The sequence below is a fragment of the Anguilla rostrata genome, chromosome 4 (assembly GCF_018555375.3).
Source record: "Anguilla rostrata isolate EN2019 chromosome 4, ASM1855537v3, whole genome shotgun sequence".
Classification (NCBI taxonomy): Eukaryota; Metazoa; Chordata; class Actinopteri; order Anguilliformes; family Anguillidae; genus Anguilla; species Anguilla rostrata.
In genome coordinates, this window is record NC_057936.1 from 34,634,104 (window position 1) to 34,653,024 (window position 18,921).

An 18,921-nucleotide genomic window follows, 5' to 3' on the forward strand; every position below is an offset into this window, starting at 1 on the left:
TATTTGGGGACATCATTATGACCTTATTTTAGTTTGTCAGTTATGAATCTGCTTATTACTTTTGTCCCAAATTACTTTAGAGGCCATCATAGGACACTACATGTATTAAGTGTATATCAGAATAGGAATAAGAACCGGGGTGTAGATTATAAGCAGGTGTGTTTTCAGTCAGTGCAGGAATTCTGTGAATTTTTTGGTTGCAGATATTACATTTCACCACTGGAGGGCCAGTTGTATAAGAAACAGTATTTTGATGAAGGCTCATCTCCCTTAACTATCAAGTTTTTGATCTTATATTTTTTCTTATATTTTTGCTAACTTTGTGTTATCTCAATGTTATTTTGGATCAACTATCTATAAAATAATATGAGTACTTTGAAAAGTGTGATACAAATAAAATGCATCCTTTACATTACAGGCAGATGCTCTTATCCAGAGCAACTTACACAACATTTTACATTGTATCCATTTATACAGCTGGATATGCACTGAAGCAATTCCGGTTAAGTACCTTGCTCAAGGGTACAACGGCAGTGTCCTTACGCGGGAATCGAACCTGCGACCTTTCGGTTACAAGCCCAGTTCCTTACCCACTGTGCTACACTCCGTCCTTTATACCCTCTTAAGCAAACTGAAACATAAACAAATGGTCTTCATGACCAGTTTGGGCCTCATGTAACATTGGATAGTTAAATGAACAAAAAAAATCTAGCAAATGTGGTAAATTCTTTCAATCAGCAACACTCAGAGCAACCAGACATTATGCCCCAGCCTTTGCCCTTTCTTATACAACCCTGAAGCTGCAGACATTGTCTTGTGTTTCAATTTGGTAGATCTTCAGCCCTAATTGAAGGGCCAGGGTCTGGTGGAGAGAGCACCAGTAGAGACTGCCTGAAAGAGGAGAGAGTGGACAGGATGGTCAGAGAGACCAACGGTCAGTTTGTAAAATGGTAGGAACCAGGAGACAACAAAGTCAGTGAGGGCAGACAAGAGAAGTCTCAGAAAGTAGACTTAGGAAAAAACTTTCTTAGCACACTTATTGTATCCTGGGAAGGACAGCAGACAATGTGCCCTCCTTTCATGTTTTTTAATTTATTTTTTATTCAGACAAGGAGAAAGCACAGAGGGTAACAACAGATAGAGAAGGGGCCACAGTTTGGAAGGTTCCAGGAAGGGGATTGAGAGTCAGCTGCCCAATGGCCGGTGCCACATATATCACCTGTATCTTTTAACACACCCTCCTAAAACCTGGAAATGTCTTTTTATCCCCTGTAAGAGCCACGGGTCTCTGGTCTAAGTCTCAAGAACCATATATTCTACTATGCTGAAACTTACAAGTGACATTCAGTAAAAAATCATCCAAGACGCTTGTGTAATGTAAACACAGCAGAACGCATTTTCACAGCTGGATACATCCACTGAGGTCCTTCAGGTTAAATACCTTGTCAAAGGTTTATAGCAGCAATGCTCTTCTGGGGAAGGGAACTTGCACCCTGGCTTACAAGACTATTTACAGGACTATTGAGAACCGGCAATGCCAAGAGAGGCAATCCTACTTTATCTACGGGTAGTAAACAAAATAATGGAGACACAAACATCCCAGGAGTGAAGTGGATATCCATCATACACATTTCATTGAACAATTATTCTAAATGAAAATGTTAATTATAAAGGGAAGGTTTATCATTACATCATCATTTAAACAAGTTGTGTACAGATGAAGTTGAGCATTTCTCTTACCTGACTCTGTTTACCAGTTGTGTGAGAGAGCTGTGTGAGGCAACGTCTCTTTCTGGTTTGGATTATGAAGAGTGTGTTTCACTCCGCAGGTCTCTGTTCCTCTGGCCTAGTTGTCCTCCTCCTCCTGGTGTTTCACGGCAGTGTGCAGCTGCTGAATCTCGGACCTGTCCTGCCTGCTGAGGTCGGATCTCTCACTGTTTGCCCGCGGCATGTGACTGCTCAGGGTTCGGGGGGCCAGAGTCTCTCATGGTTCTGAAGAGGGTGCACCCTCAGGGGGAACTGGAGGTACATTAACCTTAAATTACATTAAGAGGTGCTGCCCACAGACAGACACAGAGACACAGTACTGATAGCAGGGGGAGGCACTCCAAGCCTTAGACTTGGCTCCTTCTTTAGCTTATCTGCTTGTACTTTAAGAGTTGAAACCGGTCCAGACTTCTCTCAGACCACATTTATGCACTTGAATGGGCTGTTGTGACAGTCTGTGCTGCTGCTGGTTGAGTCTTTATCTACTGAGATCTGCCTGCCTTTGCTAATACTCTCCTTCTTGCCAGTTTGACATGTTTGACACAAGGCAGTGTGCCAGGCAGTGAAAAACAGACAGAACCTGTCCCTATTCTCTTCTGGCCCCAAGTATTCAGACACCAGGGCCTCTGGGAAGCTCCTCAGGAGTTTAGCTTTGTGTTATTTTTTGGAATTGGCATCGTTAATGTTTTCAGGGCACTGGATTTACAGGATGAAACTTCCACTCCCTGCCTCCCCCATGGCTGGTGTCAAACAGACACTGATCAACAATACACGGTATAGTTTAATGAGAATGACTGATGAGCTGGTGTTATGTCGCTTTACGATGTACAGTAACGTCTCTTTAGGGTTCTTTTGTCTGATGGAAATTAAACTCCCGGTCGGCAGACATCAGACAGCTGCAGTGAGTGAACTCGGCCAATTTGGCCGTCTGCAGATTCCTGGCCCGTGCGGGCAGACGGAAATTGAAAAAAACCGGTGTGGAATTATAGCTACACTTTGCATTATGGAAAAAGTGAGGATCTATTGTGCTCTGTTCTGGGAGATCCCATAAATCTCCTCTAATGGGATAATCCTAGGAGGAGGACTCCTTCAGGATCCTGGCCATGGTCCAAGCAGTGCTCGTGTGGATATTTCCTTTCCTCTGAAAGCTATGTCTTTTGTAGTGCACAGCTGAGAAGCACACCGTACCTATCTGTTTAAAGTTTATGCAGTCACACAAGAAATGGGCTGCATTATTTAGTCTCCAGGGGAAACAAGGCTTTCGAAAAATCAGCCAAACTTTGTTGGCTGGTAATGTCATTGAAGTTTGTGTTTTTTTTATAGCAGTGGTGGTTCCACAAGCAAAAATATAGACAAAATTGCTCATTTGGAAATTGTTTGTTTTGTTAATAATATGAGTAAACTTCTGAGAGTATGTGAACATGTTTACAATTGCATGTGAATGTGTACAAAACTGTGTGTGTGTCTGTGTGTGTGTGTGTGAGAGAGAGAGAGAGAGAGAGAGAGAATGTGTATGAGCACAAGTGTGTGAACATATGCATGTGTGCCTCCATGTCTGCTTGTACATGTGTGTATCTGTATGTATGCGCATGTTTGTGTGAGTGTGTGCATGTGTGAGATGTGTGTGTGCATGTGTTTGGGTGTGCATGTGTGAGCATGTGTGTGTGTATGCATGTGTGTACGTGTATGTGTGTGCGTGCGTGTCTGTGTTTATCTGTGTGTGTGTTTGTGCTTGTGCATGTGTGTGTACGTGTGTGTGTGTGTGCGTGCATGCTTGTGCATTTGTATGTGTATGCATGTGTGTGTACATGTGTGTGTGTGCATGCATGCTTGTGCATTTGTGAGTGTGTGCATGTGTTTTTATTTATATTATCTTTCTTTCTGGAATCAAAAAGAAAAATAAGCAGTGTGCCCTGTGAGTAGGCTGAGTCAGGTGTGCTTTGCTGAGAGGACTGTCTCTGTCGTATAGCCGGAGACCAGCATCAGCAGCCCCACTTCACTCATCCATTCCCTCCTTCTCGCTGATGCATGAGCAAATGTCTGGGCCCAGTTACATATGCCACACAGCCGAAAGAAACAGGAGTCCATTTGAGGGGGAGAAGTGTAGCTTCTGTTTTTTTTTCTGTTCATGTCGCATGTGAGCCCCCCTAACCCCCCCCCCCCCCCCTTTTTTTAGAGTTCCATCTAAACTAACAAATCAAATCATCTGTGCTATTGTTCTCAATTCAAAAGGGGATAGTGCATTGGGCTTCTTGGCTTTTCTTCCGGAAGAAGTTAAGTTCTGGAAAGTGCGGATACGAGAATGTAACCAACGAGGTGTACATTCTGGCACACAGCAACCTGATGTTTTTCAAGTAGTAAACTTAAAGGCACTGGTGTCCAATATCTGTGTGTTGACTAAAAGTTGCCACAAGGGGGCAGAACAACAGAAGAGCATTTCATTGTATTAGTAGTGTATGAAAAGGAATGAACATGGGACCACCGCTTTACCTCTTAGGAAATGTTCAGTTGAGAAAAAAACTTGAGAAAACAGCATTAAACTAATCATTCTGAGGCTTTTTTGAGACAGCAACAAATACATTTTACATTATTAAGTACAATGTAACAATGTGTTCATATTAATTATTGTGTAATTAAATAGGTATTAGGGCAGCTGAATGCCATGCAGAACCAACAGCTATGCTGCTGCAGAAGCTTAATAAATATTTATTTTCAGCAGAGAACGGACTACAGACACAATCTTATTGAAAAGGCATTGAGTCCATTTTAAGTGCTTTGAAGGACATACACTGAACTGTGTGGGAAACAGTTACCCTTGTCAGAAAGAAGAGGGAAGGAAATCACATTTGGGGATTTGTGGTCTCTCTCTTCTCTCTTCCCTTTTTCTATTCTTTTTCATTTGTCTGAGAAAGTAAGAAAGCTCAACACAGCCTCCACATAAATACCACAGACAAAGAAACTGCAGGCAAAGCCGAAATATTTCAAAACTGAAAAAAACCCTTATACCCTTTCTTTCTGCTGGCAGAATAATTTCATCATTTTTTTTCTGTGTTTAACAGAATAATGTGCCCAGTTCAATAATGTTTACTGTACAAGGTTGTGTACAACGCAGACGACTGGTAGCAATAATGACTGATTTACTTGCTGTTTGTTTAGTAGTACTTTATGACTGATTTTGAAGACAGAATTAACCAGTGTTTCAAGGCCACTCTATTTGGCCACTAATTACACATGACAGATTATTTGTTTTTTTATGAAACCAAGGGAGGGTGCAGAGGTGATCCCTGTTCAGATACGAGAGTGAGGAAGATCAGAAAGAAGAACTCTCCAGTGATGTCTCTAAAGAAACCTTCCCCAAAACCCAATAGGCCTGTAATTAGCCTACTGTGATAACATAGCTGAATGCTAGAAATCCACTGAGAGCATACACCCATACCCACACACCCCCCCCCCAACACACACACACACACACACATACACACACCCACACGCACACACAAGCATACATGCACACACACACAGGAAATGCCATTATTTCACTAAATTAATGCAACTGGGATGCTCAGAGCAGGAATGTCTGTGCCTAAGGCAGGGGCGTACAATCTTATCTGAAAAGGGCTGCTATGGGTGCAGGTTTTTGTTTTAACTAATCATGGTCTTCAATCACAACTTTGATAAGGTGATCAGGTGTCCTAGTGCTGTGCCAGAAAAAGAACCTGCGCCCGGCTGTTTTCGGATAAGACTGGACACCCCTGGCCCACGGTCTAAATGCATTTTGGTGTACACCGATTGAAAATATCATGCCAGCAAGAGTCTTTCTGAAACCATCAACGGTCTGGTAAAATTATGTGGACTTCTTTGCCAGACTTTTTTGCTATTCTGTTCAGTTGCATGGAAGTCAATAAACAGATGTTCAATAGGCTCTGCATCATGTTGGGAGAAACCCTCACAGCCTCCAAATAAAGACACATGCTACAGTCTCTCATAAACAGCACAGTGCCGAGGAGTCATTTACCATCATCGCAAGGGGTTCTATTCTTAATCCAACTAAGCGACGAAGACAATGGTAGGCAACAGTCATGATCACTGTCACATCGGCATTGCGGAGAAAGCTCCATCAAATCATGAAGAGAACTGCGGTTGAACCTAGTAAAAGAATATTAAGCTCGGTAATGTAGAGACGCATATTTCTGGAGGCATTGTATCTGCGCAGGTACTGTCTAATATGAAAGCAGGTTGTATATTAGATAAGTGTATGAGTGTACAAGTGATTTAGGCTGTCAGGCTATGGCCAGACCCTGCAGACTACCACTCTGAGTCACTAAGTCACGTTTGTTTGTTTGTTTCAAGTATTGTATTCAGCCTAATAAAATGTTAATAGTAAGATGCAAGAGTAAAATAATAATAATTGTTAATTATGGACAGGGATTTATTGTTATGACATCAGCGAAATAAAACTCTGTCATTAATATCAGTGGACAGCCAACTGCCAGCATTATACAGCGCAACCTGCATATCAGAGTTATGTAACTGTTGCAGCTGATTTTGCTATAATACCCACTGAACAATAACGTTTCACTGTTACTCTTCTGATTTTGTTGCAAATAAATAAAAATGAAACAAAAAAAAAGCTGGCCTGGGAATTTTTCTCAGATAAATAAGGGTTGCATTTATGTTTCATTACATTGTTAAATAAGAGCACTTAGCATCTATACTGTATCGGAATTATGGAGATAAAAGTTTGTCATTCATAGAAATAAGAAACCAAGTATCTGGGGAATAAACAGATAGATTGATGTTCTCATCGAGCGCTGAGCACATATTTGTTGATTATTGTTTAGTTGGAAACATTTTAATACGTCTTCAAAAATTAAGTCAAAGTAAACGAAGTAGGACAAACCAGTATGAATGCATCAAATATGTTCATTTGAAATTATCCAAAAACTATTCAACTCTTTAAGAAGAGTGTTGTGGACACACCTTGTTATAAACACACAGACGGGTTTGTTCACTGTTTAAACGATGTTAAAGTCAAATGCAAAGCTCTGCTAACAGAACAGGTATTGAATGGGGTGTCAAGGCCTGAGAGAATGCCAAACAGTAGACTGTCTGAATGACCTCTTTGATTTTGGAAAAGGGGTCTCTCATGAGCACAAGTGGTTCCTTTGTTTTCAGTTCAGAGACAGGCAACACTGAAGGAATTAGTGTACGCCTAACAGTTAACTAGGAACTTTTGCCACACCCATGTACTGTAATGGAGAACAGAGAATGTTTTTAGTGTGTCAAATACATTTTCGAGTTTGACTTTATGCCTAAATTACAGCTACTTTCACCATAAAGCCATACAAAAAAGAAATAAATTAAGAGACCAACAGGATATCAGAGAAATATCACCTACAAAGGGTAACATGAAAATGGCCACAGAAAAGCTAATAATCCAGTGAGGGGTGATGTCATTACTTATTAATTCATTTAAATCTTTAATGCACCTATTATACTTTGAAACAACAGTTTGATTCAAACACACAAATTCAAAGCTGAAAATGTGTCAGAGAAAGATTCTGGATGTTTGCAGAGGGAAAGATTGGGGTTCACTGGGCATATTTGTGTAGTGATTGTTATAGTTTTTGAATACATTATTTTTATATTGCTGCTGATAATCAGTGATATTTAAACAAGAGTTAAAGAGTTCAGACTGATGGTGGCACTGATTTAGTTTTTTCTTTGTATTGAGCCACAGAGGTGTTGGTAAATGTGTTACGGTGTGGTGAATGCAGTTAAAAGATATTTGATGTGGTGAACACTGATGAATAAACTTTTCAGAATCTGAGGTTGAAGTCAACAGTTATTCTTTATTCGGCAGCTGTGAACATTGTGGGCAAAAATTAAATGTTTGCTGACTTGCAACTGTAATTCAGGATATAATTTCTGAAAGGGTAAAATATACTTGTTGAAAATAGTTTTACATTTAAAGAATTCAAAAATAATGACCCTGAGTAAAGCTGGTGTGGCTACAGCCTAATAAACCGTTAATAGTAAGATGCAAGAGTAAAATAATAATATGTAATCATTTTTGCCGGTAAATTGCATGCCCTTTGGCTGTATATGGCAATATGCAAAAGAAGTGTTCGCAGGAAGTTTCCTCTTTGATGATGTTGTATTTCCAGCGCAAATAAACATAAATGCATAACATACATATTTTGATCTTTGTGTGTGTGATGCTTTATCCTGTTTCAATATATTTCATCACGTGATCATGTGCATGACAGAAACATGAAGTGTAAAAAGAGGTCACATTGCATGTAAGGTCCCAGCAGCAGCCAACCACCTAAGGTGCAATTTGTCCATTCTGGCGTTACAATACACCTAACAATAAGTGCAAGTCAAAGAGAAAACGGAATTCCAGTTTGCGGCCACGGTAAAATTATATTCTGAACTCCCAGTCACAAGGTCAGTTCTGCCAGGATATACAGGCTACTCAATGACTGTGGAACTGTTTCAACGCGCATGACGTATGCTCGGCATTTCCTGTGGGGGCGGGTGGTGATAAAGCAAGGATGGTTGCTGAGTTGTCTCTTCAATCCCCGATCTAAATTAGGTACGGAGGGGTTTCACGCGGTTTTTGCGGACACATTTCATGGTGTTAAACGCATCTGGATCCGTTTGCCCCCGACGCAAATTCAATTTTACCTATTTACCATATTCCACTAAGCGACGAAATATGGTTTAAGAAGAGGAGTGAACCGATTGGTTATATTTTCCAAGAAAAAGTATCCAGCAAGACGTAGAAGAGTTCATTGGGTTTTTTTAAAGGATTGTGCGGAACACCTCGTCACCACATCACGTATGTCGCTTTAAACGCGGGAAGACTACGATCTGGTTTCGCTGAAAGCGTTTTAAGGTGAATATTTAAATTCGGATAATAGTGACACATTTTTACGCACGATGTATTTGTGTCGGGACATCGGCTAGCTTAGTTTGCTTTGCGTCTTTATACTCTGGTGTTAGTTATATGAGGACATTTTTCCTTTTGTATTGTAGCGTACTGGCACTGCATTGCATGCTTGCTGTACAAGTCGACACATCTTTCTATCCATAGCCTAAGGACTTGGAATGCGGTTTGGATATTTTTGGGTGGGGATTGGCGGTGTGAGGCTAAAAATGTTTTTTTTTTTCCCATCTGTTACTGTTAAGCCAATGTGATTTAACATCATACACTGTTGATATGCAGTCGCACAATAATAAACGATTTTACCGATGTTTTCACTTTATAAGGTAACTGTATGGCTGTCTGTGACGCTATTCTGGAGCCCTCATTCCGGCGCGTCCGATGCAGTATTGCATTGGATCAGGCCCAGAATCTCCAGCACTCAGTGACCATGGTTTAAAAAGAAACACTAGTTACATTTAGATAACGGGATTGTAAATCAGAGTAAAAGTCCCGACTAACGGCACCGGTACTTCATTTTATTTATGCTGAAATTAACTGATCTCTTGAGATAGTTACGACAGTAGGCTACTTTTAAAGGACGCTCTGCTGGACTCCTAGTGGTAGACTCGCACGCCTTTTGTTTGGGGGAAAAAAAGTTTTGTGCTTTGTTTTGTTTTTCCAGTCCACAGTTGCTTGCTTGCTCTTTGTCTGAAAAACTAAACGGTTAAAATTTTGACATTCTGAAGCTGAACGACTGTATTCTCAGTTATACAATTTGACCTTTTTTAGGGAGTGTCTTTTATGAGAGTGTAGCAAACTGACCGCTGAGTTTGTCTCGCTACGTAGACCTGTTGTTGGATGTGTCGAACGCCAGGAGACCAAAATGCTATTTAAACTGTGAAACGTCGAGGTTATATTTGGCACTGTAGCCTTGAAAAGTCAAACAGGCCAAGTTACCCTTTTAATTATTTGTTTATTTATTTAATAAGCCAACATTGCATTGATGGATAGGTGTATGGATGTCTTTGTACTTTTCCTATGAGTAATTTCCAACCATGTGTTTTTCCAGTGACATGCAAGTGTATTTTCCCAAGCTGGGAATCCACTGTTTTAGTGTTAATGGCACATGGAACATGGTTTGGGTGTATTTTGCTACCTGAATATTTGTCAGTTTCACCAATACCAACATATAAAACCTCTTAGACTTACTTGTGTGCCATCCTTTTAAATATGAAGTCAATTTGGATTTCCTCATGTTTTATATCCATATTTCAGAGTATTTTCTCGTGCTTTGGCAAGGTGTGTTTACATTTTTTTAGGGTAAAGTGTTTAAGTATTAAGAGGCCTCTCTCAGTAGAGACCCGTTAGCCAGTTCAAACCTGGTCTTCCCTTGTAAATGTCTATTTGTCAGTGTTGACACAGTAATTTGGTTCATGCTTCTCTCCTCTCTGCATAATCATATATTACAATGTGTTTTTAGCCATTCTTGAAGTTTAAACAATTTCCTGAGAATTAATTGGAAGTTGTTGGGGTTTTTTTTTGTTTTGATTTGTTTTTTCTCAAAATTGTATGTGGTTCTTGGAATTTGCCTTCTACGAATATACACTGCTGTGCACTGCAACAACATGAAAGACTTAAGTCAGAGAATGTGTTTTCATTATTGGTTAAAAATGCTGTAATTTGAAGTTTTCTTTTTGACCACACCGCTTCTCTCTGGTTTGTCATGGTAACTGTATGCCGAGGTTAAAAAGAAGAGACATTCACAGTGAATTTTATGTAAACCTTAAAAACAGCCTTGTTGAAAGTCAGGGGAACCATACCGATTGTGAATAATGGTTTATGCTATCATTGTGCTTGGTGTCTTAGTGTAATTAAGTAATATTTTCATGTGGTTAAACCAGCGTTTAGCTGTGGTTGGCAAACTGAGGGCCGGTATTGATGCAGCATGTTTGGTCTGAACGGTTTCCTAGTTTAGCAAGGTGTTACTCAGTTGCTTCCTTTGGGAGCATTATAGCCTTTAGGGGTGTATTTTTGTTGGCATGCAAGATAGATCTAAATCATCTGCTGTTGCAACTTTGGAAGTGGTCTTGTAATCAAAGGGTCTTGGGGTTTGATTTCCACACAGAGCACTGCTATTAAATCCTTGCACAATGTACTTAACCTGAATAACTTTTTTTTACAACAATATCAATATATGTGGGGTTTTTTTTAAAAAGGGGGGCAGCTAACAACACTGGAAAATGATTTCTTCCATCTTGATGAAGTCCAATAATCCATGAATAACAAACTAAACTGTAAACATTCAGGCCCTCTGGTCAATCATGGATTGTCATTTTAAGTGCTTATTGAATTCCTGCTGCTATATCTGCACCATCCTGAGGTAAAAAGATTTCTCCATTTGCTATTGATGCTTTACCTATTTTTGCTTTGCATCCATGTCTGTCTGGATGAACTAATCGATCATCAAGTTTAGCTAGGTTAAATTTAGGCATGCATAATTTGGAAAGTCTGGATCAATAAGTATTTGGCTGACCATAATAACTGATATTGATGCCTCCCTGTTTTAAATTAAACAAACTGCAACCAACTTTATTGATAAATGGAATAGCCTATATCAACTTATGAAGGAAAAATGCAGCACATTTTATTTATTTTAATTATGTGCTTACTTTATCATTAAACGGAGAGCATGACTCTGGAGAACTACTGGGTCTGTATCGCTTTGCTTATTAAATTGGCTTGGAAAAATGATTTAAAGACATTCAGATTAGGCTGGTTTTTGAGACATTTTCACTTAAATTACAGCATCAACAATGCATCAGATGCCTTGCCCCTGTTATCAGCTTAAAAATGAAGTCAATACAAGCACAATATTGTTATGCATTCCAAATGCTTCCCTAGCTACACTGATACTGGCCTTTTCTGTGTTTGCTATTTCTAGTGTCTTGTGGCATTTGCTGTGTCACTGTATCTTTTGCCTGGATATTGCTCAACAAGTAAATAAAAGAAGCCAGTTGTATCAACAGTGGTGTATCAACTACTTCTACCAAAGGGGTCCTTTTAGCAATGTGGATGAAAAATAAAATTGAATGGTGAGATTTTATGGAGGTCCAAACCACAGTTCAGTTGGGATAACAGTTAACATCCTTCTCTGCAAAAATCAAGATTCCGGACTTCTGGGTTTCATCCAAAGCTCTCGCCTCCTCTGTAACCATAAAAAATGGAGAATGCAAAGTTCTCTTTCTGGTGTGCTGGGGAATCTTGGGCATAAATTAAGGGCACGAGGGGCTGAAATGCTTTTTGTGGGGGAGCTAATTGAGGAGAGTTGGAGGCAGGGCATGAGTTATGCCAGCAGAATTAATGTGACCTCAAGCCCCGCATAGCAGCTGTTGGGGGGCAGAGTGGCAGTCTGATTCATGGGAAGTTTGACCGCTCACCAGACCCCCCACAACCCAGCCCTACAATAGATTCCACCTGCTTTATTACGCTAGTTTGTTGTGTATGTGTACAGACTCACTTGTATCTACCTTTTTTCTGTCCTTTGAGAGAGGAACATGGTAAGCACACATTGCTTAGCATACATACTGTACTGACAGTTGGGCTTTGTTGGGATCTTTTATTAATACATTGTTCCTGCTGCTTACCTTCAAATTTAAAAAGCTTTGATCTCTAAGAAGGGAGGAAAATGGAAGAAGGGGATGAACTGAGAAGATGAAGTAGGATGTGAAAAAATAGGCCTATCCTTTTATCTTGATACTTTGTGTGCTTTCATGTAAAGACAGTGGGCTCAGCTCAGACTGTTAATTGGTTATGCATTTATTTGGCAGACTTATACAGGGGAGCCTTCACCACCCTAGCAAGTGCCATTAAAGGTCTATCCAACTAAAACATGAGTACTGAACAGTCAGTAACTGTCATTAAGCTGTGCTTAATGACTGTTGCAAACAGTAGGATTGTTTCAGAATGTACTTGGCCTTATAATTTCTGAGAGAAAAATGCCTTCTTTATACTAATGCACACAAAGATATTAAATACTGAATGATCAGTACAAGTGACACTACCTTGTATCATAGTGTTCATAAGATCTCAGGATGATCTGTAAGAGTGACCTCACACAACATGATCTCACATGTTAGAGGATCTTGAGCAATATTTTCTAGTTTGGACATTTTCAGAGCTTATTCCACTGTTGGAGGGGGTGGGGGGGCTGTTAGCATGCACCCACACACCCAGCACCTTGGAATGGTCCCAATCTTTTATTGAGCCACTACATTAAAAATCGTGTGAGTGTTTCAGTTCATTAATGGGCAGTTCCAGTAATGGCCTAATGGTGTCAGTGGTCAGATTTGCTTGCCATGGATAGGTTATTGTGATGTACAAAAAGAGCTCTATTGAGTGATTTGCATTCTAAACTTTTTTAAAAAGTAAGACCAGGGAATGTCTAATGTGCGTTGTGTTTGGGCATGTATGAGAGCATGCCACAAAGACCTTCTTTGTGGAAGAACTGCCATTCTGAGAGTTTAGATTGTGGTGGAGGGGTTGGGCTCAACCCCTCATATTTGGCTGCATGAGGCATTCCCCACTCATGCTCAAAGGCTTTGTATGATTCTGCAGGTTCAGGATACCACCGTCTTTAAAAAATAAAAAATAAAAAACTGAAATGATGTGGTTTGGTCTGTGTCTATCAGGTACAGTGTGCATTTGGTATGCTTAGTAGGCTTGTAAGTAATGGAGAGCACGCTGGGATATGTTCTCTTAAATCGCAGCAGCTTTTGTGTACAATAGCTATTTCGAAGCTGGAGGATCTTTTGCAAAAGTTGGAAGCACTGGACCTCCATCACACTGAAATTCAGTCTGACATGTTCCTTTCAGAGGAATATCACTCTTGGAAAATGGGATCCTAATGGTTTTGTTCCTAATGCTCTAACTGTGCTCCAAGGGAAATATATTTTCATTCAGTGAATCAACTCGCTAACAAATTGCCAAGAGTAGAATTTGTAGAAGTCAATGTGATCAGGCTTAAATGCAGACTTCACTTATTTCCATTAAGCCTGTCAGTTTTTTTTACATTGCCTGTTAAGGGTCTGCTCTGGCAGCTGCCTCTAATGTGACTGCAGCCATTGATAAAACGTCACATTTATATTCAATCAGCCTCTCTGCTGTTGGAAAAGCAAGGTTTCATCAGTGCCTTAATGGGTGGAGTTGAGAGAGTGCTGTCCATCACTAGCTTGAGTGAACCAATCAATACTTTTTTCCATGGTAAAACACTGAAATGGCTTTTTTGTAAGCAATTTGTGTTACCGTTTACTCAGGGATAGACTTGCAAAGTCCTCTTTTAGTGTTTTGTGTAGTAGACATTGGTTACCAATGCAGCACTTTGAGCCTTACTGTGACCACCTGCATTACTGACAGAACCACATCGGTTTTATCTTACCTTTTTATCTCGCTGTATCGGTTATTCATAAAATGAAAATGCAACTGTGTCTAGTAGGGCTGTCAAAAAATATTCGAAGTTTGAAAAATATTCGAAAATCTTTCTTTCTTTTTTAAGTTCGAACCTAAATTTGAGCATTCGAATATTAGTTTTGGATCCCGCGTTTAGTGATTAACATGAATATACAGGCTTTTCATACGGTGAATCATGTTCATGCACGCAAAGTTCATTTCCTGTGCTAACGTTACTTCCTCTATCAACAAAAAACGTTCTCCCCTGGACCCAGAGCAAGTGAATCGTCTGGTTTTCCTTGCCAATAACCTCCGGTGATACTTTCAGCTCCATGGACACCTAACGTTACCGGTCAGCTAGCCTCGCGAGCCAGTCTCTTTTTTCACTTCGTTCAACGGATCTGGTCAGCTAACAATTTAGGCTAAATAATGTTCCCATGGCAGGCTATGTTTCCTTTCTGTTCTGAAGATTTTGATAAAATTGGATGATGAAACAAGTTAAACAACTAAACTAAGTAATTTGTTGTTTTAGGCTACAAGTATTAGCCGTTTGAATATTTTTTGTGTTAAGAAATAAACAGGGATTTCCTATAAACAATCATTCCCCTATTATTGTGATTAATAAATGCCGAGTTGTGGAAAATTACATCCACGAGAAAGTGCTTTATTCATTTGCGCATGAGGCTATAGAAACTGCAGGGGGCTCATTTATACAATTAACTTGCGTGTGCATACGTCAAGTGAAGACCTGACGTAGAGCCACAACCGTTTCCACCGTCAAATCATGTTGAAATTTTATAAATCACTACTTTGATGTGATTTTCTACGTACACGCCACACAGTTGATCTAAAATACGTTTTATAAACGAGGCCCCAGATGTAGTAACCTAGTATGAAAGTTCACCGATGTCCTCTATTCTACTGCCCGCTTGTGGAAAATAACGCGCAGGCCAGTTTAGAGGGAGCGTCACGTGCATATTGCGCCCGACAATAAGCAGCTTATTTTTGTGAATTATATGGAAATGATATTCGAATATATTCAAAATCTAACTAATTACAAAAGCTAATATTCAAACTCAATTTTATGGCACTTTTGACAGCCTTAGTGTCTAGGCTATATCACCTGTTCCTTTGTGCTCCAATGCAGGCAAGGTATTGCCAGTATTTTGTGGAGCATTTGTTTAAAAATGGAGACACTCTCGAAATAATAGACCTTGCACAACATCCTTGCTTAAAGTTACAATCTCGAAGATTTGTTTCGTTCTCTTTGGGGGTACCAATGGCGAAAAGCAGTAATTGCAGGTGTGTTTTTGGACCTCACTTCCCAGAGATCCAACCGGATCCAACCAGTGTCGCCTGTGTGACGTCAGTCAGTTGGCACCTGGGCCACGCCAACTATAACACTTACTATTTACTGAATAAAAAATGGTTGTTATAAAAGTAACGTTATGTACACACACATTCATTGTCTAACATTAGGCTAGCTTAAGCTGTCTTTACACTGCCGAGCTGGGTTAAAATGCTGTAGCAGACCTGGGGTAGAATTATTTATGATCAATATCCGCAGACATCTTTATCCACCTTTTGCCCGGTATGAACATCTTTACACTGCAGAGAATTTGCAGGATCGCCAAGTGCAGTTAGAACGTTTACAATCAGACGTCTTGGAATTTTGCAAGTTGCATCCAGTCTCTTAGCGAATCATTGATCTGAACTGACCTTTAGTTAGCTACATTGCAACGTTGCAACAAGGTAGCATTGCATTCGAGAGACGTTTTGTGAGCTCAGTACCAGTCGGTAGCATTAGCTAGCGTTTTTTCTAATTGTTAGCTGACATTAAATTGTGTTAATTACATTAGCTAGCTAGCTAACGCAACGTTTTTCCCGGGAATGTCGCCACAGACACCCAGTTCTTTAATCATAAATTATTATATTAATAATAATATAAATTAATATAATAGGCTCAATCACCATTGTGTTACCTAATTCGGCGATAGATAGTGACTTAACAGACATTTATTTTAATGAAAATCTTTTTAAACATGAAGCGTATTTTATATTACATAATTTTGTCTTTATTCCTGTAACTAGTTAATTTCATGCATCCTACCCCTCAAAATGGTATACTTTAGAATACATCTACTATTATAATGCAGCAATTTTGGTACTTCCAAAAGTAAATGCCACCCTGGGTTTTGTTTTAGAGAAGAGTAGCTGTCCTCCTGATTAATGAGCTCAGCCTACCTGGAGTGAGTGCTGAGGTATAACCCCAAACTACTGTGCATGGTCCTGTTTCCTGCTTTACTATGGACTACAACAGGGCGGAGCTTACAGTCCATGGGCAGGGATCAGACGGCCCCAATCACAGGTTGCCGCTTCTACCGAATACAAACAAAGACTGGGCATTACTACCACTACTCTCTAGGAAACTAGCCACTAAAGAAAGAAAATCTAGTTTACCTTTGTGCTTCAGATCTACTGAAAAGAAAATGCTGGTTTGCTATGGTTTTCCAGCTATATAAATTGCAAGGGTTTAACATCAGTGAAGGAAAGTGTTTACTTTTACTGGCTACCAGAGGATGAGGGTGAAGGTACTGTTTGCAGCTGGAACAGCAGATACCCCTCCTCTCTCTCTCTCTCTCTCTCTGTGAGTTTGATCACCACCCTCTTTGCCCATAGTTCTTGTAAAATAAGCAATGGTAGAGGTCTATACCTATACCAAATTTGCTCCTGCCACTGGCGCTGTTTCTGTGCAGAATTTGCTTTGGCCAGCTGCTAGGAGAGACATAATCAGCTACACCTTAGTCTGTTTAAATGAGGTTAATGTTGTTTTTCTGTGGAATTTCCCTTTAATGTTTTGCTGACGGTTGCCTACAAGTTAACAAAGTCAGTAAGGAAGCCTTAAGCTGCCACCATATGTTTGGGTTGAATTGGTGGGTTGGTTTTGGAGCATGATGACTCCTTATACCATAGATTGATTTCTCTCCCTTTTCTAAGGCTACATTGTTCCCCGAAAAAGTGTGATGCACTCTGTAGTTCAATCCCCCACCGTGACATTTTCTGAACTGTGATCCCTTCTCTCTCGAGTGTTCCCTCCATCTGCTGTCCTTTAAAAATGAACAAGTAATACATAAGTTTTGTCATGTTGGGGAAAGTACAACTGTAACCAACTAGAGACATATTTCAGAAACACTAATACAGTTATACCGATGCAGTGAAATGCTCCAGCACTTTGATAAATTTGGCAAATGTATCTTTTTGCTGTCTGTCCTCTTCAGGCTTGTTTAAATACAGCAGCAAAAGTTTCCAGCACTTCGATACAGTTGGCAAATGTATCTCTTTTGCGGTTCATGTCCTCATCAGGATAGTTTAAATAAGGAGGAGGGATCCCAACAGCAGTCCCTCTGGGAGACTCACCCACAACACACAGTGCAGACTGTTGGTACTCTATGCGTTCCATTTTGAAGACGGTTCAGATTTTGAGGACGCCCCAAGTAACTTACAGTTTGGTAAAGAATCGCTCGGGTGATCACTGATACTAAGAAATTACAGAGGCTTAGGCCAAAATTTTCACATGCATAATTTTCACACGCACTAAGCTCAAATAAAAAGCCATTTGTATGTCTGCAGAATTCTCAAACGGTTGTGTGCATTTTTCTTCTGTAGTTCTCTTGTGGAAATCGTGCCATTTGGCGCACTGCAGTTCTACACAAGGGCTGGGGGGATATTTTCCAAACATTTCAAACATTCCAATCATTCAGTGAAGGCTGCCAGCAAAGGCTATAAGGACACAGCTGGCCTCTCGCTGTGGTAACGGTCCAGGACAGTGGAATAAGCAAGTGTGCCAGTGAAACCACTATCTCCCCACGCAGCTGGGAACTGGGCTTTGCGTGTCCTGCTGTAAATAGACAACGAAGCCTGTTTATTACAGCCTGCTCTACTTTAAAGTGGAACAACAAAAAAAACACTTGTTAAAGGCTTCTTTTAGACCATCTAATTGCTGCATCTCTTAATATTACTTTGTTGATTTACTTGTTAGGTGTACTGTGCATGAAGGTACTCATAATACTTTGGCAAGATGCCTTAAGTGGTTTTCATTGTCTACATTACTGCATTGTGCCCATTTATATTGGGGTCTTTACGTTTACGTTTAATTTTCAGGTTAAGTAGAACTTTATAATGGTACACCAGTGAAGTTGCACCTGTGTATAAACATGGATTTTTAATTCTTTTAATTTTCAGCGAATTCCCTTTGCCAGTACACCATACTTGCACTTTTAATGTCCTGGCAGCAGCTGTCACAGGAATAGCCCAAATGTTTATGATGACATGCGTCAGCTTGTTTTTCCTGTCTGTAAGGCACCTCTGTTAGTTTGTTGTTGGAATTGCACATGGCGATTGTGATCCAATTCTGTGTTTGGTGCAGTACATGCTTGTTCGAGTTTGTACTTTTTGTCACCTTTTGTTTATAAAATGCTTGTTTTTACTGTGATAGATGTATGATTTGGCTATCCTTACTGACATATCATAGTGCTGCTGAACCAAACCAGTGCAAGTTCCACGTGTACTTTATTTGATCTTTTGAACTCATTCTCAAAATGCTGGGAGGGTCATGTGGTATATGCAATGGTTCTTAACAGGTACATTTGCTTTCCCAAATGACACAGGCTGTGTAGAGGACATGATTATAAAGTCTGTTACGTTTGGAATTTGCCACATGATCTTTGGATTCACCTAAAATATGCTGACTGAACTACAGGACAGGAAAAAGATATCAT

General features: G+C 40.0%; 1 protein-coding gene across 4 annotated transcripts in view; it reads left to right on the plus strand.

Annotated features, from left to right (window-relative positions):
- LOC135253275 (integrin beta-1-like) overlaps positions 1-18,921 on the plus strand; it is a 55,067-nt gene that overhangs the window by 14,673 nt on the left and 21,473 nt on the right. The window contains exons 1-2 of one of the 4 annotated variants that reach the window (XM_064332364.1): positions 8,289-8,668; positions 11,640-11,694. The exons of 1 other annotated variant lie outside the window; for it this stretch is intronic. The gene's annotated coding sequence lies outside the window, so the exon portion shown is untranslated. Of the gene's footprint in view, positions 1-8,288; positions 8,669-11,639; positions 11,695-18,921 lie in introns of those variants that run through there. 2 more of the 4 variants (XM_064332363.1, XM_064332365.1) reach the window with 2 other exon arrangements.